This window comes from Meriones unguiculatus, chromosome 12 (assembly GCF_030254825.1).
Source record: "Meriones unguiculatus strain TT.TT164.6M chromosome 12, Bangor_MerUng_6.1, whole genome shotgun sequence".
In the NCBI taxonomy this organism is placed as follows: domain Eukaryota; kingdom Metazoa; phylum Chordata; class Mammalia; order Rodentia; family Muridae; genus Meriones; species Meriones unguiculatus.
In genome coordinates, this window is record NC_083360.1 from 43,100,169 (window position 1) to 43,126,572 (window position 26,404).

Consider the following 26,404-nt stretch of genomic DNA (forward strand, 5'->3'; position numbering starts at 1 on the left):
CTTTGGATTCCTGCTGTTGCCCACTCCTCATCTCCTTCTAGTCTCACCCACCCTTCCTTTGCTCCAGTTATGTCTTTCCCTAGTCCCCTGATGGAGGAGGACTACCTCCACGTCTATCTGGCCCTGGCCTATCAAGTCTCATCAGGGCTGATTACATCATTGTCCTCTGTGGCCTGGCAAAGCTGCACTCCACATGTGAAGGTGATCAAAGAGCCAGCCATAGAGTTCATGTCAGAGATAGACCCTGATTCCCTTACTAGTGAACTTACTGGGAAACTGAGCAGTCTATGAACTTCCTCTGAGCAGGGGTTCTAGGTCCTCTCAGTGTATGGTCCTTTGTTGGATTATAGGTCTCAACAGGCCTCCCTGAGCCCAGAATTTTGGGCTGTGTTATTCTCCTTGTGGAGTTCCTGTAATCTCCAGGTCTTTCTATCTCCTCCTCCTCCTCCTCCTCCTCCTCCTCCTTCTCTTTTTTCTTTTTATTTATTATTAGTTATGTTTTATTAACTCTGTGTCCCAGCTGTATCCTGCTCCCTCATTCCCTCCCAGTCCCACCCTCCCTCCCTTATCTCCTCCCTGGCCCTTTCCAACTCCACTGATTGGGAAGGACCTCCTCCCCTTTCATCTGACCCTGTTTTATCAGGCATCTTCAGGACTGGCTGCAAAGTCCTAGTGAAGGAGGAGTTAGTATGATGTGGAAAGGAAAGGAGCTCCACAATGACCAAATATATCTAGGCACAGGGGTCTCTTCTGAGACTGACACTCCACCAAGGACCATGTATGGATATAACTTAGAACCTCTGCTTGGATGTAGCCCATGGTATCTCAGTAACCAATTGGTTTCCCATAGTAAGGGAACAGGGATTATTTCTGACAGGAACTCAAAGGCAGGCTCTTTGACATCCCCACTCCCTCTTCTTCTTTAAGGTTTCCCACACTCTGCCCAAAGTTTGCATATGAGTCTCAGTATCTCCTTCGATACCCTCCTGGATAGAGTCTTTCAGAGGTCCTCTATGGAAGGCTCCTGTCCTGTTACTTGTCTTCTCCTACTTCCCGTGTCTTTCCTGTTTATCCTTTTGAGTGAGGGCCTCTACCTAGGGCCCTGCATGTTGTGTTGCTTCATTAAGAGTATAGATTTTAGTATGTTTATCCTATATTATATGGTTTATATGTGCCTATAGTGAGTATATGGCATATGAGTCTTTCTGCTTCTGGATTACCTCACTCAAGATGATCTTTTATAGTTCCCACCATTTGCATTTTAATTTCATTATTTCCTTATTTTTATTTACTTATTGGTATTCCATTGTGTAAAAATACCACACTTTCTGTATCCATTCCTCCATTGAGGAACATCTAGGTTGTTTCTACATTCTGCCTATTACAAATAAAACTGTTACGAACATGGTTGGCAAATGTCCTTATTGAATGGTTGGGCAACTTTGGGTATATGTCCAGAACTGGTATCTTGAGGAGCTGGATCTTGAGGCAGCACTATTCTTAATTACCTCAGAAGGCACCAGATTGGTTTCCAATGTTGTTGTAGAAGGTACATTCCCACCAGCAATGGAGGACGGTTTCATTCTCCAAAACCTCTCCAGCAACTCCATCACAAATCTCAAGCTGCACTTATAGAGCAACAGTAACAAAAACAGCATGGTTCTGGCATAGAAACAGGCTGGTGGAACTGAATACCAAGAAATGAATTCACACAGCTACAGGAACTTAATTTTTGACAAAGAAGGCAAAACCATAAAATGGAAAAAGGATCTCATTTTCAACAAATGGTGCTTGTCTAACCAGATTTCTATATGTAGAAAAATGCAAAAAAGCCCATATTTATCACCCTGCACAAAAGTAAAGTCTATCAAAGACCTCAATATAAAACCAGACACACACTGCACAGATGTAGTCTATGCCAGCTCAGTCTCCAAGAGAGTTTCCTAGTAAGAAGAACAAGGGCTGTCTCTGACATGAACTCAGTGCCTGGCTTCTAATAGTGTCACTCCCTATGGGGCAAGAATTGAAACACATGAGAATATGGGGGCCATTCCTCTTCAAGCCACCAAATTATTATTATTTTTAATTGGAATGGTTGGATTATCAGTCTCAGCAAGACACCTTGGCCCAAAGTTCTTGGTTCTGTTGCTCTCCTTGTGGAACTCCTATCCCCTCCAGGTCTTTCTATTTTGTCTTCTTTCATAAGATTCCCTGTACTCTGTCCAAAGTTTGGCTATGAGCTTCAGCATCTGTTTGATATCCCGCTTTCAGAGCCACTCAGTTGTAGGCTCCTGTCCTGTTCCCTGTTTTCCCTTTTCAGATGTCCATCCCATTTGCCTACATGAGTGTGGTTTAATCATCAATCATACCAAGGGTCTTCCTTCTTGCTTAGCTTCTTTCGGTGTACAGATTATAATATGGATTATCCTATATTAAATGTCTAATATCTCCTTATAAGTGAGTATATATCATGTGTGTCTTTCTCCTTCTGGGATACCTCACTCAGGATGATCTTTTTTTAGATCCCACCATTTGCCTGCAAATTCAATGATTTCCTTTTTTTGATTGCTCAGTAGTGTTCCATTGTGTAAATGTACCCACAATTTCTGTATCCATTTCTTAGCTGAGGGACATCTGGGCTGTTTCCAGTTTCTGGCTATTACCAATAAAGCTGCTACAATCATTGTTGAGCAACTATCCTTGTTGTGTACTTGAGCATATTTTGGATATATGCCTAGAAGTGATATATCTGGTTCTTGAGGAAGCAAGGTTTCTAATTATCTGAGAAAGCACCAGATTGATTTCCAAAGTTGTTGTACAAGTTTACATTCCCACCAGCAACTGAAGAGGATTCCCCTTTCTCCCCATCCTCTCCAGTATGTATTGTCACTTGAGTTTTTGATCTTAGCCATTCTGATGGGTGTAAATTGAAATCTCAGGGTAATTTTGATTTGCACTTTCCTGATGACTGATACTCCAACTAAGGACCATGTAGATAACCTAGAACCCCTGCACAGATGTAGCCCATGGGAGCTCAGTATCCAAATGAGTTTCCTATTATGGGGAACAGGGACTGTCTCTAACATAAATTCAGTGGCAGGCTCTTTGATCACCTCTCCCTGAGGGGTGAGCAGCCTTTCCATGCCACAGAGGTAAATAGTGCAGCCAGTCGTGATGAGACCATAGAGGCTATAGTCAGATGGAAGGGGAGGAGGACCTCTCCTATCAGTGGACTTGGAGAGGAGCATGGGAGGATATGAGGGTGGAAAGGAATGAAGGCGAGGGCTACTGCTGGGATGCAAAGTGAATAAACTGCCATTAATGTAAAAAAATAAAAATAAAAAAATGTAAAAAAAATAGTAAGTTGGAATGGAGGCACTCTTCTTGATTGTATAAGTCTGTCCCCAGGGGTCAGAACATAAAATGTAAATTTTGCTTGAGTTGGACAAATTTTCTATGAGTTCTTGGTCATGCAGATTCCTGAAGCTTAAGTAAACAAAAGTGGTTATTGCTATGGCACTTGGTTTTTCAAAATAATTCGATGCTAAGACCCTGTTGCTAAACATTCCACACACTGTTGCTACACGACATAAAGATTTCAAGTTACGTTTGCCTGTAAGCTTTATTTAGGCTGGAAAGTGTTCAAGTACTGGAAGGTACTATGAAGGCTGCTGGGGAAAAAGTATCCTCAGCAGTCTTATTCACCTGTGGGACAGACATTCTGTAAGACAACCTTTCCAAGTAAGATATGTAATAATGTCATGGGTATGGGATGCACAATAAAATACTTTCTGACTGGATTTGAAGATTGCTTCTTAGGAAGGAGTTAATAATCAGTACTATGTACCCGGTCTAAAAGCCTGTTACTAGGGAATGAGTAGGATCTATTAGTGAAAGAAAGTACTATTTGTCTGCCAAATGGATGTGATACACCCATCAGACTTCCTTGTAAGTATTTTTAGTTATGTTCATAGGTTGGTGTTACTGTTAACTTTGGCTAGAAATTCTTTGCTATGAGTGAGTAAATAGTTATGACTGATTAAAATGCTGAGATTAAGTGGTCATCCTGTGATGAGCCATGAATAGGACATCTATGGTAACCTCAAACTCTGAATGCTTATGGAAGACTTCAGAAGAAGGCTTTGAAAGAATATGTGGTGGAAGAAGCAATAGGGTTTTGGGGAACATTGTTCTAGTTTACTGTCATTGTACTTATAAGCTTACATCAGCTTTATGCACAAATGGCATGTTTTAAATAACTATTAAACAAGAGTATTAATGTTCCAAATAAATGACTAATAATTCAGGATTTAGACACTCTTGTTACACTTATTTTATCATGACACATTGTGTATGAGTTTTGATATCATTTCCTATGACAATATACATACTGTCTCAGTCCTTTAAAATATAAATTAAATAATGAAATATGCACTCTGCTGTTGTTATTTTAATCCACAAATTACTTTGCCATTAAGTTAAATGTTTATTTTAACAAAGTTTGTTTTATGAAATACAGTACCTATAAGTAAAATTTCAAGAATTAATATTAAATTAATCTGCTGACTCATAGGGGCTCAAAGAGACTGACCCAACAACCTGGGAGCCTACAAGGGATTGACCTAGGCCCTCTGATATATGTTACAGTTCTTGTGCTACTCCTAACAGTGGGAGCAAGGGCTGTTTCTGACTCTACTGCCTGCTTTGAGGACCCTTTTTCTCTGGCTTGGTTGCCTTGTCTGGCCTTAATACTAGGAGATATGTCTAGTCTTACTGCAACCTTGATATACTGTGTTGGGTTGAGGCCCATCTTTTTCTGAAGAGAAATGGAGGAGGAGGAATGGCTGAGGGTGGGCAGAGAGGGAGGTCGGGAAGAATCATATGTACAATATGGATAGATGTTAAAACCAGTCAACAAAGGAAAACTTCATGGTGGGAAAAAAAGTTTACATTTCTTGCTCTGTTGAGCCTGTAAGAGGCTTTGCCCATTAACATCTCCCTTAGTACATTCTTGTACTATTGTACCATTCCATTGCAACAACTGACAGGAGATTAAATCATCACCAATAATATCTATTAGCACTGCATTTATAATCTTTGTTTTGTTAACATAGGAAATTTTCATTCTCATAGACACAACTTTCTCTCATCTTTTCAAAGACTAAAAACTTTCATTAAAGGATCATACTGTAAAATCTAGTTCTCTGTTAAAGTTTGAATGACTGTTAAATTTTTAATTCTATTTTTCATATTTTACTGTCTTAGCATAATTGTAACTGTGGCCACCCTCATCTTTATAATTTACCTGTGTATTTGGGGAAATCTTTTTTATTCTTGGAATCATTGGGTTAATTTTTATGTCTTTGAAACATATGGCCAAAATGATATACATAGGTGTTTTCAATGTTTTTGAGGAACTTTGATAATTGCTACACTCTTTTGCATTCACACTGAAGTGAACAAGTTTTCTCTATGACCACATCTTCATCACCATCTGTTGTCATTCGTTTTCTTGATGTTTGTCATTCTGATTGGGGATGGTGAAGTCTCAAAGTAATTTTATTTTACATTTTCCCAAAGGCTAAGACTGTTTAGCACTTTCAAAAATTACTTGTTAGCCATTTGTATTTCAAACACTGTTCTGAGTGAGCCATCTACCCCATGACACAGCTATATCACTGCTAGGCACATGCTCAAAAGACCCCTAATTCTTCTACTCAGACACTTGCACATCCATGTTTATTGCTGCCTTATTTCACAATAGATAGAAAATGGAACCATCTTATGTCTATGGCAGATGAATGTAGAATGAAAATGTGATATACATACATAACACAATTTTATTAACCTGTAGTCAAAGTGAATTCATCAAATGTGGTAGAAAATGCTTTATTTTGAGGAGAATTACATTAAATGATATAATATCAAAGACAAATATCTCATGGGTTTTTTTCTGATGCAGATCCTTTTTTTATTGTCATGATTGTATATTTGTAAATAAGTTAGTAAGTATGGGTATAAGAGATGAAACTACAAAAAAAGAAAACGTGAGAGAAAATAGGTGTTGAGAAAATGTGTGGTACATGTTAGAACAAGTATGACATGTGACAGAAATTGGGCAACAAGGAGGAAAGGGTACAGAAAATGGGAGAGAAAAAGAGTTTGAAAAGGGATTAACAAAACTAATTTTACTTAAGAACAAATTTTGTTTGATAATACAGCAATGAAACCTAATTCTGTGCATGCTAATTAAATTTTAAAAATTGTTTTAGGAAAAACAATAAGAAGTTTTAATCCTCCCCATTGCCAAGGCTTTTTCCAGGAAGTACCTACTAATCTGTTGACACCTTTGTTCAAGTGCTTACAATGTGTTCTAAGCATGTTAGTGATTAATTTAATTGTTTAAGGAGTTGAGGCAATTTCATATCATTATTAAAGATAAAAATTCCTTTTAGCTGACTTTGTACTTGATGTAGTTTGTGTCTACTGCGAGTGTTTCTATGAAATGTGAACCATGTGACTTCTTTAAATGTTAATTAAATTTTTTTAAATAAAGTACACCAAGAGATACTTAAGTCAGTTATGAAGAAAATCTCAACTTCAATTTACACAATGTGACTATACATTTGATTATAAATGGGAATTATTTTTAACGTCAGCAATATAATATTAATATTAAACATTTAAATTTCTGATATATGAATGAACTGAACTACATAAAGAAAGCAAGAAGAAAAACTGTACTTGTGCTGAAAAGTCTGTAAGGCTAAATGATTAAACTTGTGGTCAATGGACTGCTAAAAGCATGAAAGACTCATAATTAGATTCAACATAAACTAACTCTTATGCTCATTGAGGTGACTGTGATTTTGCATCAATATGTAACGTTCATAGAAAATAAAACTTTAATTAAGGATCTGCTTCAAAAATAGGCTAGAGGGTAGACAGGTGAGATGAGGTGTCAGACTAAATAAAATAGAAATTTGTATGCTTAAATCTTTCTAATTTTAAGTACTTCAAACAGAAAAAAGAATATAATAATTTCCTTTAAATGTGGCTAGACAAAAACATTTTTAGAATTAAGAAATTACAGGCTGAATATATATAAATGTCTTAAATAAATACAAATTTCTTGAATAAATATAAATTTCTTGAATAAATATAAATTTCTTAAAAATAAACAAATGCAAATCAGTCAATGTGAAGATATGACTAATATCATTAAGTTATATATTTATGCCATAAAAATCATAAAGACATAAGAATCTCCCCTTTTACATTTGATGATTTTACCTTGAGCTTTTGCAAACTGGGAAGGATCATGTTGCTTAGTCTAAGACTTGCAATGAAACACAGCTGGAGAGGGTGGGTGGGCCCAGAAGAGTGGCCAGAAATCTGATAGGCAACTATGTTTGGGGCTCCTGTAAAGTCATGGGGAGCCTTCTCCTTGCTGCAAATACTTGCCCATGTGTCTCATGGATCTCCATACCTGTGTACATGAGATAGGGTCTCTCCTGGAAAAAAAAGTGCTTATTTCCTGGGAAGCCCGAATTCTGTCTTCCCAACAAATATTGCATTTTCTTGTCCCTAAATTTCAAGTTTGTGTGATCTATGGCAAGGGCTCTTCATCGCCATTTTGATCTCCCACTTTCATTGATTAGAAGTGGCAGAGCATGTTTTTTATATTTGTATAAAAACAACAATTAAATTACCCCTCCACTACTTACCAAAGTAGATAATATATTTTATTTACAAGATTATTTCTGTTTAAAACATTGAACTGAATTTAAAGCAATTCACAAAATATAAGACATTGCTGTTTTTAAAAATATTAAAAAAGTATCTTTTAATTCCACTGGATAAAAACATCTGTGCTATTTTTGGAGTAACTTAGTTAATATTCTATTTGTAACATTAGATGACACCCACTTATTACTGACTGTTCTATTTGTGAAATTCTTTTCAAGCAAAACTAAGATAGCACAGAAAGAGATTGTGTCAAAAATAATAATTTTATTCAATAGAAAACTTTCAGAGTAATTCCAAGAATGTAGATTTTTTAAGAAAAGGTAAGGGAGGTTTAGTGAAGACTGAGAATGGACAAATAATCTTCTAAGTGTTGGAGTTGAAGTGAAAACAACATAAATATTAGGTTGCAAAAATATGTACCACACTCCTGCTGATTTTACAATTATAGAGGTGTATTTCCTTCAGCAAATCTCTGGCATATATGATCTGACACTGAGTCTCTTGGTTAGATAGAGCACACCTGCACACAGGACTGTGTGGGAACATTTTGTACAATGCAGCATTGCTTATTCCCCACGCAGGAGTAAAAGGAATGCAGGGACACAGTTCTGTCTTGTGTTAGGAGAGTTTGGAACCAGACCACACTGGACAGTAGAATCATTGCTAATTCATGGGGTTTACTTGGGAAAATGACACAGGCAATGTCAAACTGATGATTCTGTACCTCTAAGGTTGACTGAGTTTCAGGTTCTGCTGAAATTCTAGTGATTCACTATAGGCAGCACATGCAAACTGACTGACTACTAAAAATTAGCAGTTACAAGTGGAAAGCTCAAGAGACCTTGGAATTCTCTTACATCTGGGTCAAAATCAAATACCAAACTGAGGACTGGACTGGAACATAGCAGTTAGCAGTATAATGTTGAGCTCAGGTAGATGACACAAATAGTGGAAGAGGCAAATAAGAGAACCTGACAAGATTGCCACCCTTGAAATCTAGATAAACAATTTTGATGACATCTGAAAATGACAACTCCTGGAAACAGGGAGCCCCTAGCTCACCTACAATACCTAATTTACAATATTAACAAAACAACTGTTCTTCAGTGGTGACCATGAGGACTGCCTTATTCTGGATACATCAACAGAATGTTTACTTTTTGAAAAAGACTGTGTGAAGAAAGATAACTAACAAAATTATAATTACGGCTAAGACCAAGATAAACTGTCAGAGCTCATAATGGGCATGAAGGCTGTGAAGAAAAAAGAAGCTATAATATTTCTTATAAACCATTCTACTTTCCAGGTTTTTGGTTACCTACCAATAGTCAACCATAGCCCAGAAAACTGAATTGAAAATTACAGCAATAATTATAGACATAATTTATTTAACTTTTTTTATAGTGAACTATTTTACCATTAGTTATTGCTGCTAATTTGAGTAAATGGATATGTCCAGGTTAGAAATTAACTTTTTTCAAAAAGATATGTGAACAAAGAAGACACAACATTTACAAGATTCAGTACACTTGATAGAGTCTAATCTCTGCTGGGATTTTTCAAGTGTTCTCCTGCCAAAGACTGTAAAAAAGAAAAAGATGCCTGTAGAGAAATGGTTAGAAGAGTAGAGAAGGAGTTGGCCAAGGTAGTCATGCAGAAATGCCTGAACTGATGGCAGGGTTAGGTGCAACGCTGGAGACTGAGGGGCATGGGACTGTTGGAAAGCAGATATCACTGGAGGACACGCTGTAGTTTATGGTCTTCATGTTTAGGCATCACAACGCTCACCAAAACCATAGGAAGGCTTTGAAAGGACTTGAATCACTTGGGTATTATCTTTGGAAGTATTTAGGCATCACAATACTCACCAATTTAGGCATTGCAATATTCACTAAAGCCATAGGTAGGCTTTGGAAGGATTTGAATCACTTGGGTATTGCCTTCTATATGCCAGAGCTATGATAGGGTGGGGGGGATCAGAATTTGGAGTTCAATCATCTGAAAATGTTCTTTAAAGTAGGAGAGGCCATTTGGTAGCATTCACCCATCAAAACTGATAAAGGGTTTTTACTTCAGTAACTGGGGAGACTGGCGTAGGGAAGGTCAAAGCAAGCTGGGAAAAGAATTTTGTGTGTGTGAGAAATAAAATGACCTGCTTAATGGAATTTTTGATGCAGAAAAAAATGAATAGAGAACTGTTGTTGCAGATGGAATACAGTAGCAAAAGTAATGCACTTAGAAAACATGAAGCCTGATAATCCAGGAAAGATCTCTTTATGAAACTCTGGCTTCCAAGAGAACACTTCTCAGAATCACTGGTGGTACCAAGAGTCACTTCATGTATGATGGAAATATCTTGGTTTCAACCTCTTCAACTTGGTATATAAAACAAAGATAGCCATAGTCCCCAAAGAGAAGTCACTTTTACCACTGTAGTGTGGTTTCTGAGGGCACTACACAATACTATTGCCATGAGAACAGTTTGAATTACTTGTCAAAGATTGAAAAGAAAGGAAGTTGACATGCTTACCAAGTATATAAATCCGAGTTGATGAAGTTTAAATGAGGAATAGACTGATTTGTGCCATTGTAACAGTAAGCAATATTAAGCACAGTTCTACCCCCATATGAGCATCATTATACAAGTCATGATCTGTAAGAAGTGAGAGATATGGCTCTATTATGAGATATGTCACCAAGACCTAACATGATGATGGGTAAGATGAAGGGCTTGTGAAAGAATACTACGAAAAAAGAGAATATAGAAGATACCGAGGGAAGCCACATAGCTCTAGCAAAGTGCACTAATCTTGTCTACTTTCTGTTGGTATAATGTTCTTGTGTCATGTGCCCTTGTTCACTGAAATGCTGATTTCTCTACTCCACTATCTGTTTCAATCAGAACATTGCATTGTGATGCTTATTCTAAGTATCATCTGTCTCAAGTTTGTGTAAACATGCTACCATTTGTTCTCTGTATTGTCAATAAAACAACCAGCCCCAATGCAGAGCAATGGAGAGAATAGGGTGGGGCATCCTGGTTCAGAGAGGAGGAGTAGGAAGTGAGTAGGGATATAGGTTGGCTGGAGGAGACTTCAAACCATGTGGAGAGATGAACCAGAGCTAAGATATGACTAAAAGCAAGTATAATGGGTAAAAGCTGAATGGTATGCAGGCTTGGAGGTTTAGGATGGAGCTAGGTTAACTAAATACATTCTAGTCTCTGGTGATTTGGTTTACAGCTGGTTTAGGAATAACTGCTGTTTAACTAAAAGATAAACCAATACTAAATATTAATCACCCACAACAGTGTTCCCACTAGAAAGGCTCATTTCTGTCATTCAGCGATTGCTTCCTGAAGCAGAATAAAGTTGGATTTCTGGGCATGGAAAGAGAAGGAATGTGAAGTATTCATATGTGCTTAAGATTTTAAGTGGGGAGAATCATTTACTGATAGTACCAGAAATCATGGCTATGGTCATGCTACCTTCATGCCAACTCTGGGCATCCATGATCAGGCAATGACAGTGCTTCTTAGAGGAGATGGAAATGCCTCATTTTCATGGCTCTGATTTGGGTGGTGACTTTCTGCTTAAAATATCTTCATCATTCACTTTTTATTTTTCTTTTGAGATAAAGTGTCTTTGTGTAACACTGGCTGACCATGTTAAGTGTGTGCTGCTAAGTGACAAAACTGATGCTCTGGGTAATTTCCATCCACATGTAAGTTTTTTCTGTCCATATTTAGACCTTATTTAATCACAGAGAAAACATCCTCACTTACTGAAAAATAGTGTTCCATTTAAGAACTCTTTCCAGAAAGCTGTTCTCTATGAGATCCAAATGTCTAATTATTCTTCTTTTACTGTAGATAATTGTTTTACCAATTCTGGGTTTCTTGTTGTTCCATATGAAGGTGAGAATTTTTCTTTCAAGGTCTGTAAAGAATTGTGTTGGTAATTTGATGGAAATTGCATGGAATCTGTAGATTGCTTTTGGTAAAATGGCCATTTGAGGTATCTCCATCCCTGATCTCAAGCTGTACTATAGAGCAACAATACTAAAAATTGCATGGTACTGCCATAGAAACAGACTGGTGGATCAATGGAATCGAATAGAAGACCCTGACATAAATCCACACACTTATGGACACCTGATTTTGACAAAGATGCCAAATCCATTCAATGGAAAAAAAACAGCATCTTCAACAAATGGTGCTGGTCTAACTGGAAGTCTACATGTAGAAAAAATGCAAATAAATCCATACTTATCACACTGCACAAAACTAAAGTCCAAGTGGATCAAAGACCTCAACATAAAACCAGACACACTAACCTGCTTAGAAGAAAAAGTGGGGAATACCCTTGAACTCATTGGCACAGGAGACAACTTACTGAACAGAACACCAACAGCACAGGTTCTAAGAACAACAATCAATATATGGGACCTCATGAAACTGAAAAGCTTCTGTAAAGCAAAAGACATTGTCCTCAGAACAAAATGACAGCCTACAGATTAGAAAAGGATCTTCACCAACCCTATATCTGACAGAGGGCTAATATCCACTATATAAAGAACTAAAGAAGTTAAACAGCAAAAAATGAAGTAATCCAATTAAAAATTGGGGTACAGAGCTAAACAGAGAATTCTCTGCAGAGGAATATCGAATGGCAGAGAAACACTTAAAAGAAATGCTCAACCTCATTAGCCATCACAGAAATGCAAATCAAAACGACCCTAAGATTTCACCTTACACCCATCAGAATGGCTAAGATCAAAAACTCAAGAGACAACACATGCTGGAGACACTGTGGAGAAAGGGGAACCCTTCTCCACTGCTGGTGGGAATGTAAACTTGTACAACCACTCTGGAAATAAATCTGGTGCTTTCTCAGACAACTAGGAATAGCGCTTCCTCAAGATCCAGCTATATCACTCCTAGGCATATACCCAAAAGAGACTCAAGTACACAATAAGGACATTTGCTCAACCATGTTTGTAGCAGCTTTATTTGTAACAGCCAGAAGCTGCAAACAGCCCAGATGCCCCTCAGTGGAGGAATGGATGCACAAATTGTGGTATATCTACACAATGGAATATTACTGAGCAATAAAAAACAAGGAAATCATGAAATTTGCAGGTAAATGGGGGGATCTGGAAAAGATCATCCTGAGTGAGCTATCCCAGAAGCAGAAAGATGCACATGATATATACTCACTCATATAGACATATAATATAGGATAAACCTACTAAGTCTGTACACCTAAAGAAACTAATCAAGAGGGAGGACTCTTGCTAAAATGTTCAATTCCTATCCAGAAAGGCAAAAAGGCTGGACATCAGAAGAAGGAGAAAATAGGGAACAAGTCAGGAGCCTGACACAGAGGACTTCTGAAAAGCTCTGTCCTGCAAACTATCAATGTAGATGCTGAGACTTATGGGCAACCTTTGGGCAGAGTGCAGGGAATCTTAGGAAAGAAGTGGGAAACAGTAAGATCTGGAGAGGACAGGAACTCCATAAGGAGACCAATAGAACTAAAAAATCTGAGCACAGGGGTCTTTCTTGAGACTGATATTCCAACCAAGGACTATGCATGGAGATATCCTAAGACCCTTGCACAGATGTAGCCCATGGCAGTTCAGTATCCAAGTGGGTTCCATTGTAATAGGAACAGTGACTGTCTCTGACATGACCTGATTGGCCTGCTCTTTAATTACCTCCCCCTGAGGGGGAAGCAGCATTACCAGGCCACAGAAGATGACAATGCAGCCACTCCTGATGAGACCTAATTCACTAGGATCAGAAAGAAGGAAAAGAAGTCCTCCCCTATCAGTGGACTTGGGGAGGGGCATGCATGCAGAGGGTGGAAGAAGGGAGGGAATGGGACCGGAGGAGGGAGAAAACCACAGGGGGGATATAAAGTGAATTAAGTGTAATTAATAAAGAAAAAAAATAATGATTGTTCTTTCATTTTCTATTATTATATTATAGGTGGACATCTAGGAGGCTAAGAAACTAACATGTAGTGAGATGTTCCTTTCAGATATCAACATTTACATGGCTGGGTGTTCTAGTGTTCACAGGGATATCTCACAGTCCACACAGCATAAGTGAATCAGTGCTGTGAGGGAGAAAGCTTAAAAATACAGAATGAGACCTTGAGGTTAACTATAATCATTTCCACAATAAAATTTCCTCTTACCCTTGCCCTTCTCCAAAATAAATGCAACTGAGATGATGGGAATGTGCTGGTAATTCTAATTTTTTTTACTCAGTGATGTATAGTGAGTAAATGTTCTCATTCAAATAGGCATTAAACTAGACATAAACTGTCTCTGTATATGATAACATATAGATTTATCAAAACATTTTTAAATCAACACTGATGTGAAAAACAATGTTACCTTGAAATAAATTAGCAGAGTGTATTTGATTTATAAAAACACATAAAATTTTATCATATGACATTAAAGGATACATAAATAAATTGAAATTATATGTGTAAAAAACCGAATAAATTTACTCCAAGCTATTTTATATCTTAACTTCAGATCAATAATTATTTCAACAGATATTTTACTGCAATTACAAATTCAACTTTAAAACTGAAAGTTCTACAAGTATAGTTGAGGCAAATTAATCATGAAAAGGGCAAATTGGGAAACACAAACAGAAAAAAAAAGCAGGAAGCAAGAACAAAATCAAGATGGTTTATATTATACATAAAAGCTGATTTTTCATTGATGACTTAATCAGATCTTCAGAAAGTGACAGAAATTTACCTAGACAATAAGTGGATGATGTATTGGTAGATTGATTGATAAATTGAAACATTAAACAAACAAGTAATGAAATCATTTTGTAAAAGAGGGAACTAAAATAGTAAGTTTTTTTATTTTTATTTACTTACTTATTTGCTTATTCTTTATTACAATTTATTCATTTTGTATTCCAGCTGTAGACCTGTCCCTCATCTCCTCCTGTCCCTCCCTCAGTCTTCTCCCTTTATTTCCCTCCCTATTAAGGGGAACAGGGTGAGTCTCTGACATAAACTCAATGGCTGGCTATTTGATCACCTCTTCTTGAGTGGGGGGCAGGGCAGGCTGACCAGGCCACAGAGGAAGAAATTGGAGCCAGTCCTGATGAGACCTGATAGGCTTGGGTCAGATGGAAGGGGAGGAGGACCTCCTCTAAATCAGTGATTTTTTAATGTGATTATAAGTGTGTTTGTATGCGTGTGTGTTATGTGTGTATGTATGTGTGTTGAGTGTTGTGTGTAAGTGATTATGTGTGTGTTTGCAAGAGTGTCCTAAAAATGTTGCAGTATAAAAATAGAAATTTTATTGGAAAAACATTACATGTAAAAAAAATATGAATCACCAGCCTGGCTGGTATTTCATAAATGTGTCATCTATGAAACATAGAGGGGATATTGTGTGAAGATAAAATTAACATATTGTCCACATGGATATAGAAGTACAAGTGTGGCATTTGCAAGATGGCACTTAGGATGATATTTGTATAACGGTCCTTGTCTTTGTGGGGGGCTACAGAAACTCCACCCTTCCATTATTGGAGAATGAACACATAAGCTGTGGGTACAGACTGTTTGCAAGAGTGCAGCAGCCAGAAACAAGAAACTACTTCCATGCCTGGGAACACAGAGCAGGGAGCAAAATAAAAAATCAGGTACAATTTAAAATATTAACACATAAAGTATCACACATCATTTATTGGAAAAGGCTGAAGTAGATTGAATAGATCCAGCAATCTGGAATGCCTGCCTGCCTCTGAGAAAAATGGTGCACACCAGGCCCAGATCAGGGAGGAAGCTGGCTCACAGGAGAGAGGCTATTGCCCTGTGACGGAAAACAAATTACAACCTAGCTAAGAGGTGCAAGAAACAGCTCAAACACACTGAATGATTAAATCTATCCTAAGCTAACGAATATGAAATAGGATTGAAAAATCCACGTGCTGGGAAAAGATGGAGTCTGGCATCCTCTCGTATTGCAAATAGGTGCTAAACTAAGCTCACATATTATACTTCAGAAAGTTTGAATGTATTTAACGGGAAGTTTTGGTATTTTTGTTAAGGCTTTTTTTTTAGAAAAATGATTTATTTTATTTTATTTTTGACTTTGTCTGTTTTGATTTTTCTGGGTAAGGTTTCTCTGTGTAGTCCTGGCTGTCCTTCGCAGTAGACCAGGCTGGAATGGAGATCAGAGATCTGCCTGTCTCTGTCTCATGCATGCTGGGATGAAATAAGTGTGCCACCAATGCACAACTGGAAAATGATTTTCAACAGAATTATTTCCATGCCTCAAAACATAATCAACTTATTTGTTTCAAAAATACCATGTACTCTGGTTGGGACCAACCTGAGACCCAGCCCATAAGAGAGAGAGTCAACCTATGACACTATAAATGATACTTTCCTGTTATGCTAGCACAAATGTTCCCTGAGAGTCTCTACCCAGAAGCAGATTAAAACAGAGACTCACAGCAAAACATTATGCAGAGCTCAGAGAGTCTTGTGGAAGTGTCATCAGGAAGGCAAAAAGAACCTGGAGGGAACAAGAATGCCACAAGAAGACCAACAGAGTCAACTAACGGGATTCCATGGGGCATCAGAGATACTGAAGCACCAACCAAGAATAATGGATGGTCTGGACTTAGGCGTTTTAAATATGTAACCAATGGGCAGCTTGGTCTTTACATGGGTTCCATAACAAGTAGAGTGTGGTCTGTCTCTGACATGGACTTTGTTGCATTCTTTTGAATTGCTTCCCCCTAGAGAGTCTGCTTGTCCTGGCTTCAGTGGAAAAGGATGCGCTCAGCCTACATGAGACTTTATAAGTTGGAGATGGTCGATGGGGGAAGAGCTCCACTTTACCAATTTGCAAGGTATTTTTAGCATGATTTCCTAATCTCCAAATTTCATGATTTTGAAAATTTATTTTATTTTTTTTTACTTGATATTTGCATTTATAAAAAAGGAAGAAATAATCAATGAACAAGCAATAGTGACATTTGTAACAGAAAATTTGAAAGAAAATGAAAGGAATTTTATTCCTGGCTCTTCTAAAGTGGTCTACAATTTAAAGTTCTTGAGAAGACACATGTAATATTATCTTTTTGGTTTTGTGCTGTTGCGTAAATGAATAATAATAATTAAAAAAACTGGGAGCACATGGGAAATATATGAGAAAGATTTTGTGATTAATTAGTATAACAGTCAAGATTTCCTACAAGAATCTGCCTTAACATGATGGAGTCAAATGTCCTAATATACCACCAGACGAGGAGAGTCATGAGGGTTGTGCTCTCTGGAAGAAAATGATGGCCCAGACCCCCACATAGGCAAAGTTCCCAGTAATTTATATTGTGTGTTCTTTCTGGGTTTTCGACTAGTTAGGTAATGTCCAACCTCATCAAGAATACTAATACAGGGTGTATGTACATATGAACACATAGTGATTGTGACAGCAAATGCAAGGATCACATATGTTCAAGTCAGACAAAATTCCTGAGTAGAGGGCACAGAGAACCCCAACTAAGGAGCTATTTGCGACTGATAGATACCAGGAGAAAGAAAATCTTATTTCTTCACGGAAGTGATACTGCATACCTCAGTCACACTCCAAGAGGCAGGCTCATCCTCAGGAGTAGTTGGCCAAAACAAAAGAGACTTGATGTTGTGTGTATGTTTGTGTATGTCATTTTCCTGTTGTTGTTGGTTTTGTTTTGTTTTGCTTTTAAGAGAGAGGAAGAACATGAAATTGGGCAGAGGGAATAGAGGAGGATTGGGAGAGAGGAAAAAAGTAATCAAAAATACATGGAATAAAAAATATAATAATAATAAATATAGTTTTAAAATAAAATAAAAATAACATTAATCCCCTAAAATCATTCTGCTGATTCCAGGGAAGAGTTACCCAAAAATATCCTCAAGACATTCTAAGAAAAATGTCTGTGCAAAGAAATAAAATCACTCAATTTGGGATCTAGGACAAGCAGATCATAGTGTGATCAAGAACAGCCTAGACTTTACCATATGTTCCAGATCAGCTAAAATTATACAGTGAAGACTCTGTGTCAAAAAATCAAATAAGATAAATAAAACTAACCACCACTCCTCTTGGTGTTTTAAATGGAATGGGAGACCTTTAACCAATTTATGAGCTTACCGAAACTCTCCAGATGTGAGTCAACCAATCAAAGTATCCACAGAGAAAAAAGCCATCTGAGATATTATAAAATAGAGTATGTCATGCTCTAGAAATTGTATTCTAGTTAGTGAGTGGACTTCTCCAGTAAACATAAACAAATGAATCCTCACCATAAAAACCAAAAAGGAAGCAAGCCACAATAAAAGGTATGTGGCATATTTGTGATTGTTTAAAAGAAAATAGCAAAGATAAGAACTGGTAGAATGAAAGTAGAGGGGCCAGACAATGTGAGGAGCAAGGACTGGGGAAAGAGGGACAGAGGTGGGTAAAATTAGGAAGGAGAGGGAGGGAGAGAGAGAGTGGTAGAAATCCCAGGAAAGGGAAAGAGTATATACATTTATTTTTAGGGAGAGATCTTTGAAATTCATGGACTATCATAGTGAGAGCCTTTTCATCCTTAGTGTTCTGAGTGTGATATTCTTTGTAACATTATTTAAGGTATATGTCTATGCTTTATAAGTACCAAATTTGTTCAGTATCACATATATCAAATAGCATTTGATTCTGGGATGTTTTTAAATCCCAAAATGTTAAAAGTTCCATTTAGTATTTGTTTGGTTGACATTCTAGAAGTTCATATCTAAGAGCTGTTTCATGTTGGAAACCCACTAACCAGAGCACAATTTGGTTTCACGAGAAGCTGTATGCTATTAGTTTAACAACCAAACCCCAGAGGTAACAACCAAACCCCAGGGTATCACAACCCTCTTATAGTGGCTGTCTGGACTGCTGGTAACAAAAAGCACAATAGCCAGAACTTAAATATGGTTTCCTCCTGTCCAAACATCCAGCCCATAAAGGGAAGTAATATCTCATCCTACATACTGAAACATGCTGCTCAGTTCTCACATCTGTGTTATTAAAGAACTAAATTTCACATCAAAATATGATTCTTATAGGGTATTCATCTCTCAAGCAATAGCAACTACAATACCACAATGAATGGTGGAATGTGGAGGAGCACTTCTCCTGAAGAGAGCATGGGCTCTTTACTTCATCACTTCTATAAAGTATGTGTTCATGCTTTTTTCTGTTCTTGTTAATTCAAACACACACACACACACACACACACACACACACACACACACACACACACGTATTTACCTATACAAATTCATTAGCAATGACAGCACTGGTATCAATAGAAAAGGGCTTAAGAATGCAGAATTTCAAGATGAAGGGCTCATTTAGAAATAATAGAATATAGCCAATCATAACTACATTGACTTTTTTCCTAGACATTGAGAATTCTGACGTTTATTAATTATTAAATGTTTATGTTGAACAACAGAGACAAAATACAGAATAATTAATCTACAACGTAGTGCATACATTTAATTCATTTTTCTCCTAGCAATCAGACAAGAACAATGATTTTTTTCACTGTATCCCTTTTGTTCTGCATATTTTTCTTTTACAATTCCCCATTACTTTTCCATATAATTAAAATTATATTGATAAAATCTAAAGAACACAGAATATACAAGAGTAAGCTGGCAATTTTGGTTTATAAAGCATTTTACATTTATTTCTGTTCATGATATAACTTTTAATCATTTCAAAATCATCATCCAACATCAAACTATAACAATACTATTTTCAAGGGTGGAAAAATCTTCCTTGCTGTCAAAGTTACATTAAGACCAGACAGGCAATGGAGCCTATTCCAAGTTAACAAAATCACATGTATGATTAGCTGAAGGTGAACCACAAGTAGAGAGGGGGAAGTTATTTTAAAATTAATGATAAATTTGAAAGAGAATAAAGTTTAGTTTCTTCCCCCACACATGAGAACCAGTGCTGGTGTACTTCATTTAGTCGTGGGATGTGCCTACAGGTCTCCTGTGAAAAATAACAGGTTAAAATATCTCTCCTCTTGTATTAAATATTTTCAAGGAAATCTTTTATGCATATCAGACTGACTCTGATGATGATATTGAATTCCTGGTGCTGTATTGATATGATTTTATTTTTTTTGTGTGTGTGTCCATTTACATGTGTGTGCATACATGTACATGTCAGTATATGTATGTGTTAGGGGAGATTGTGATCTGCCATTACAGATGCTTGAAACTGAACACAGATCAGCTTAAAAAGCAGTCCTTAACCATGGAACCAGCTCTCTAGTCACTAAGATATTTTTATTTTCTATTTGAAATTTTTAACATTTCTTCATTGGAAAACAGCATGAAGAAAGGAGAGAATGAGCTGGAGAGAGGGAGATTATGGGGAATAAGGGTAGCACATCAATAAAACTTGTAAATAAATGGTAAATATAACAGAAATATAAGGTAGCAGAGAAGAAAGCTGAAAGATCTAGACAGAATGATCAAGATATAAAAAGTATATAAAGGAAAATGGAAAATATACAGAAATTATAAACCAAAAGAAAAAAGGGAGAAGTGGAAAGGCAGGGGAGAGAACAGATGCCAGAGAGAGACATGGACCAAGAAGGGGTGAGGAGACAGCACGAGAAAGGAGAATAACTTCTACTGACAGATGGTAAATGCTAAAACAAAGGGTCAAGAAAAATGATGCTGTACCAAAGTAGACATGATAATAAATTAAAAATTGGGAGGGGTTCATGGCAAAATAAAGTGTGACTGAAAAGAGAAGGTGGAGGAAGCATCAGACAGATGGTGACTGAGACAAAGAGAAACTGACTGGTTGTTGGGTTGCCAGAAAACAAAACAAAACAAAACAAAAACAAAAACAAAAAACCCTGCAGAAATTAACTCAAACCTTCAGCAAGGAAAGTGCTGAGTACATTGAAACTATTTCATCTGAGATTTGAGGAGTAAAATGTATAGGAAGTAAAGTCCGCTGCAATCTTTGGAAGGTCTCAGAGGATGAAACACGTACTTGGAAAATGGGCATGGTGGTCCTTGGCTCTGTCATTCATGGGATCTGTGTAAGGTTTTAGAAAATATTTGAGACCTCAGCTTATCTGTGAAATCAGATAAAATATTGAATCAACAAACTCTGGGAACCTTTCCAACTCCAAGATGGTGTTGAATTCTCAAAGCTGCCACTTTCCAATATTGGTGGGACATCATTTGTGGATAACAAATAAAAAGCCCTGAAAACCACTCCAGTATCTTAAGATCCTTCATCACAAAGAGCCTATGGTTGATCTAACATTTGGGAGGACAAAACAAGAAAAATGTGTGTTCAAAGTTTAGTATTTGTAGAAAGTTCTGCTTTATAAAAATTAGAATAAGATTTCATACTACAAAAACAAAATCATATAAATTAATTACAGTTTATAGTGAATACATGTCTTAAAAATTTTGGACATGGCAGACAGTCCTAAAGATACCTAATAAGCTAGGGTCAGATGGAAGGAGAGGAGGACCAACCCTAGCAGTGGACTTGGAAAGGGGCAGGAAGGAGGTGAGGGAGGGAAGGTGGAGTTGGGAGGGAATGAGGAAGGGGGCTTTGGCTGGGATACAAAATAAATAACTTGTGAATTAATATAAAAAATAAAATTTAATAAAAATAATTGTAAAAACAGATATATGAGGATAAATCATCCAAGGTCACAATAAGTAATTGGAAAATATGAGGTCAATGTACATGTGAAAATTCAGTACAAGCTTAGTAACTAAACATTTCATTTCATGAATAAACATACATGCCCATTTGAACAGTAAGTATCTTTAGATTCTCTCCATTGATTTTGGGGGAGTGGTCTCTTCTCATTGGCATTGGGAATCTGAATTTCCTGAGCAATATAGTATTTTGTTGTTATGTGACTAAAACCTTGGCTGATCCTTCTTTATCTTACAGCCTATATGGGAAAGGTGTCAACAGAAACCTTAGGTATGCTGTTGGTATAGTGTTCTTTTGGAATGTATACACCTCACCCTTGTTCATTCAAATACTGATTCCTCTCCCTGACACACACACTCTCTGGCTTCAACCCAGATTTTGCATTGTGAGACTTAGTCTAAGCATCCTGTCTCAAATTTGTGTAAACAGACCAGAATAAAACAACAAGGCATAATGTTGAGCAATGGGAGAAGCCAGAGGACAGGAAAGAGGGGAGAAACCAGAAGGCAGGAAATGAGTGAGAGGAGAAAGGGTGAGGCAGAGTGAGGAGAGCTGAGCTGGGAGGAGATCTTGGAACTACATGGAGAATGAACCAGACCTAATATATCACTAAAAGCAAGTATAATGTGGGAAATCCAAATGTTAGGAAACTATGAGGGCTTGGAGTTTTAGGATGGAGTAACTATTGCCCAGCATTGTATTCTAGGTTAATTAAATAAATCATAGTCTCTGTGTGGTGATTTGGTTATACAGCTGTTTAGGATTAACAGCAGCTTTACCAGAACATATATCAACAGTAAATATTAATCTACACGTACAACAATATGCTAAGAAGAGACCAAACTAAAATAGAAGACTTTCATCTCCTAGTAGTACACTTCTTTCCCAATCCAATTTTTGTGTCAATGAGTTGCTCTAGCTGAAGTATCAAGCAGTGCAAAGTGGATTTTAGAGTTTCTATTTATTTTTTCTCTCTCCGGTGGTATGCAATAGAATGACCATCCTTTGATTCAAGACATGAATCATGCCTAAAAACTAAGGTAAGACCTCCAACAGCTCCTAACTCATGCCACCATCAGCCAATCAGAGAACCTTGTACATCACCAAACCCTAAGGTAACTCAAATTATTCATTTATCTTTCTTCATTTGCATTTTCATAATAGTCATTGTTCAGTGGCAATGTCCCATATATACATTAGTATATAGTGTATATACTATACACACATATATCACTCTTCTGAGAATGTCATACATGTATTTGTCATGCTCTTCCTTAGAGTTTTGCACATCACCTTTCTCCTCATCATCATGCTTTTTTGTGTTTGTTTGTTTGTTTTCTTCTCCTCCTACTGCCATCAATTCCACTTTGTGTGGGCCAACTGCTCTTGGGGGTGGGACCAAATTTGTAGTGTTGTCCACTTACCAGAAATAAAACCATTAGAGAAAGCTGACTTTCCCTTTTCTTGCCACTATCAATGCTGCTTATTTCTTTGTTAGTGGTAGGATTTGGTGTCCCCTTTTCTCTCCATGCTAGAATTTTGTCTGGGTTGAGCTTGTGCAGGTCTTATGCATGATGTCACAACTATTGTGACTTTATAGGTTTGTACAACTTATCTGAAGTATCAAGAACAGAAACCATTTCTGACTCTTACAATTTTCCCATAAAATTTTCTGTGAAGATTAAAGATTCTTGTATGCAGAGTGTGTATGCTCATATAATTTCAGATTTTGCACCCCAATGTTTTTATTCTTGCTTCCTTGACTAGATAAGTTCTCTGTGTTTAATCACCATCTGCCCTAAGAGGAAGCCTCTCTGAAGAGAGTTAAAGATGCACTGTTTCACTGCAACTGCAGGAGATCCAAACCTATTTTTGGCAACCACGTGTGTTAAATTCATGAAATGTAGACACATATATAATCAAAACACTTGTACACATATTTTTTCAAATCCCCATTCGAGAGTCAGGAGATGGCTCATTATGTACAGTGTTTGTCACTAAACCTGATGATGTTGATTTCATCCATATGGTAGAAGGAGAAAAGTGATTCCTCCATACATTCAATACAAGTGTAACAAAAGTATAAAAACAGCAGCCCATCCTTGCTTCACTTGGCCCATATCCAGCATAGTCATTAATTTGCTGTCAAGTGTTAGACCTAAAATGATTGAGAATTTAGGATTATATTCTACTAAGTTTGCAGCCACTATCCAATGTAGCTCTTAAATAATGGAAGCATCGCTGGCTCATTTGACATTACAGACTGAAGTATATGCCAGATTTTAGAGATTTGGTAAAGAGCAGGAGAATAAAATCCTTCATTAAATGTTCATATTAATCATGTGTTTAGAGTGAAAACCTGTTGAACATGTGTGATACTAGACACATTGAATGGAGATAGTATATGGTTGATATTTGACCATATTATTAAAATTAATTTCATGTGTTTCTTTTTATATTTCTATTGTGACTTCCAGAGGAATTAAAATGTTACCTGACTAACGTTTTTTGGCTATAGTATAATTTATTCAAAACTCCACTAATTTAGAAGAAAAAACAGTAAACTATATTAGTAGGATTTGTGTTGCCACAATAAAATACCTGTGACAAATTACTAGGAGGCAAAAGGTTTTTCACTTTCCTGTACATGATCAGGTATTGAAATGTCTCTGTTCTCTGACAATGGATGCAGAAATATATGATAAAGCCTACCTTCACATCATTACCTGGGGCTCAGTGTGTGACTTTAACTTTTCTAGAATTTCTTTCAAACTTGGGGCTCATGGTTCAATGTGGTGTTGTGAATCCCATAATCTGATTGACAATAGATTTTTTTTTCATTGTTAAAGTGTTAATTGAACTGAGTTATGAGTTACATATGGTATGTGGCAGAAAGAAAAACTGTGGTGATTACTGATTATTTTATTAATAAATGACCTATGCAAGTGATAAATAAAATTTTCTTCATCAATAGTTCATATAGAAATAAAATGCATGTATCAAAAATTGTCACAATATTGATTGAAATGCACTTTGTTTACAGAAATATTTTGTTTTTCATTCAACTACTTTAGTATATTTTGTAATGCCAAAGAATTAGTCATTTAGTCAGTGACATATTTTAATATTTAATATTTACAAATCCACAAACTCAGTGTTATCCCTTTACCTGGCAAGGATCATCTGGAGTACATTTTAAAAGACTGCTAAGATTGTTCTTTGAAGAAGGATTTTGTTTTTGTTTTGTTTTTACTTTTTTATAGTAATGAAAATGGATTAGCTACATCTTCTTTTTAAGATCTAAACATGTTTATTTTCCCCAAGAATATTTAAGACAATCAAATTTGAATAAAATTATAAAAAGCACATAAAATTGCTGTGTGGACTGATGTTTTTTTTCTGTTCTGAATAAAAAGTAGTCTCTCCTACTTTAGCTAGAATTTTTATTGATTATTTTTTCTTCATTATTTATTACAATTTATTCACTTTATATCCCAGCTGTACCGTCTGCCTTTGTCTCCTCAAGTCCAACCCACCATCCATATTTTAACACTATACCAGTCCCCTAGTCTACTGATAGGGAGGTCCTCCTCCCCTTCTGTCTGACCTTAGCCTATCAGGTCTCATGAGGGCTGGCTGCATTGTGTTCCTCTGTGGCTTGGCAAGACTGAACCCCACCCACCCCAGGGGGAGGTGATCAAAAAGCCAGCCACTGAGTTCATGTTAAAGACAGTCCCTGCTCCCTTTATTGGGAACTCACTTGGAAACTGAACAGGGAGTCTAGTTGTAGTATTGGTTTCTGGAGACTCCCCTGAGCCCTGGATTTTTGGCTATGTTGGTGTTATGAAGCACCTGTCCCCTCCAGGTCTTTCCATCTCCCCTTTCTTCCATAAGTTTCAGCAAAGTTTGGCTATGAGTCTCAGTATTTCCTTTGATACCCTAATGGGTAGACACTTTCAGAGGACCCCTGTAGAAGAGTCCAATGCAGTTCCCTGTCTTCTCCTACTTCTGATTTCTATCCTGTTTGCCCTTCTGAATGAAGTTTTAGCCTCTTCTCTAGAAGAGAAGACTGGATTTCTAACATATCAAAAATATTCCTTTTCAAAATGAAAAAGTAAAAGGCAAAAGATTTATATGACCTGAGCAGAATAGAAGACACAGAAATAAACCCACATACCTAAGGATACTTCATTTTTGGTAAAGAAGCCAAAACCATACAATGGGGAAAAGACAGCATCTTCAAGAAATGGTGCAGGTCTAACTGGATGCTTACATGTACAAAAATGTAAATAGTTCCATATTTATCTCCTCTGCACAAAACTAAAGTACAAGTGGATCAAAGACCTCAAAATAAAACCAGACACACTAAATTTCTTAGAAGAAAAATTGGGGAAGAACGTTGAACTCATTGGCACATGACACAACTTCCTGAAGAGAACACCAAAAGCACAGGCTCTGAGATCAAGAAGAATCAGTAATTGGGACCTCATGAAATTGAAAAGATTATGTAACGCAAAGGACACTATCATCAGAACAAAATGACAGCCTACAAATTGGGAAAGCATCTTCACCAACCCTATATCTGACAGAGGGCTAATATCCAGAATATATAAAGAACTCAAGAAGTTAAACAGCAAAACGTCAACTAACCCAATTGAAAAATAACCCTAAACAGAGATAAACAGAGAATTCTCAATAGAGGAATATAGAATAGCAGAGAAACACTTAAAGAAATGCTCAGTATCCCTAGTCATCAGGGAAATGCAAATCAAAATTACCCTGAGATTTCACCTTACAGCAATCAGAACAGCTAAGATAAAAACTCAAGGGAACCTACTTGGATACTGAGTTGCCATTGGCTGCATCTGTG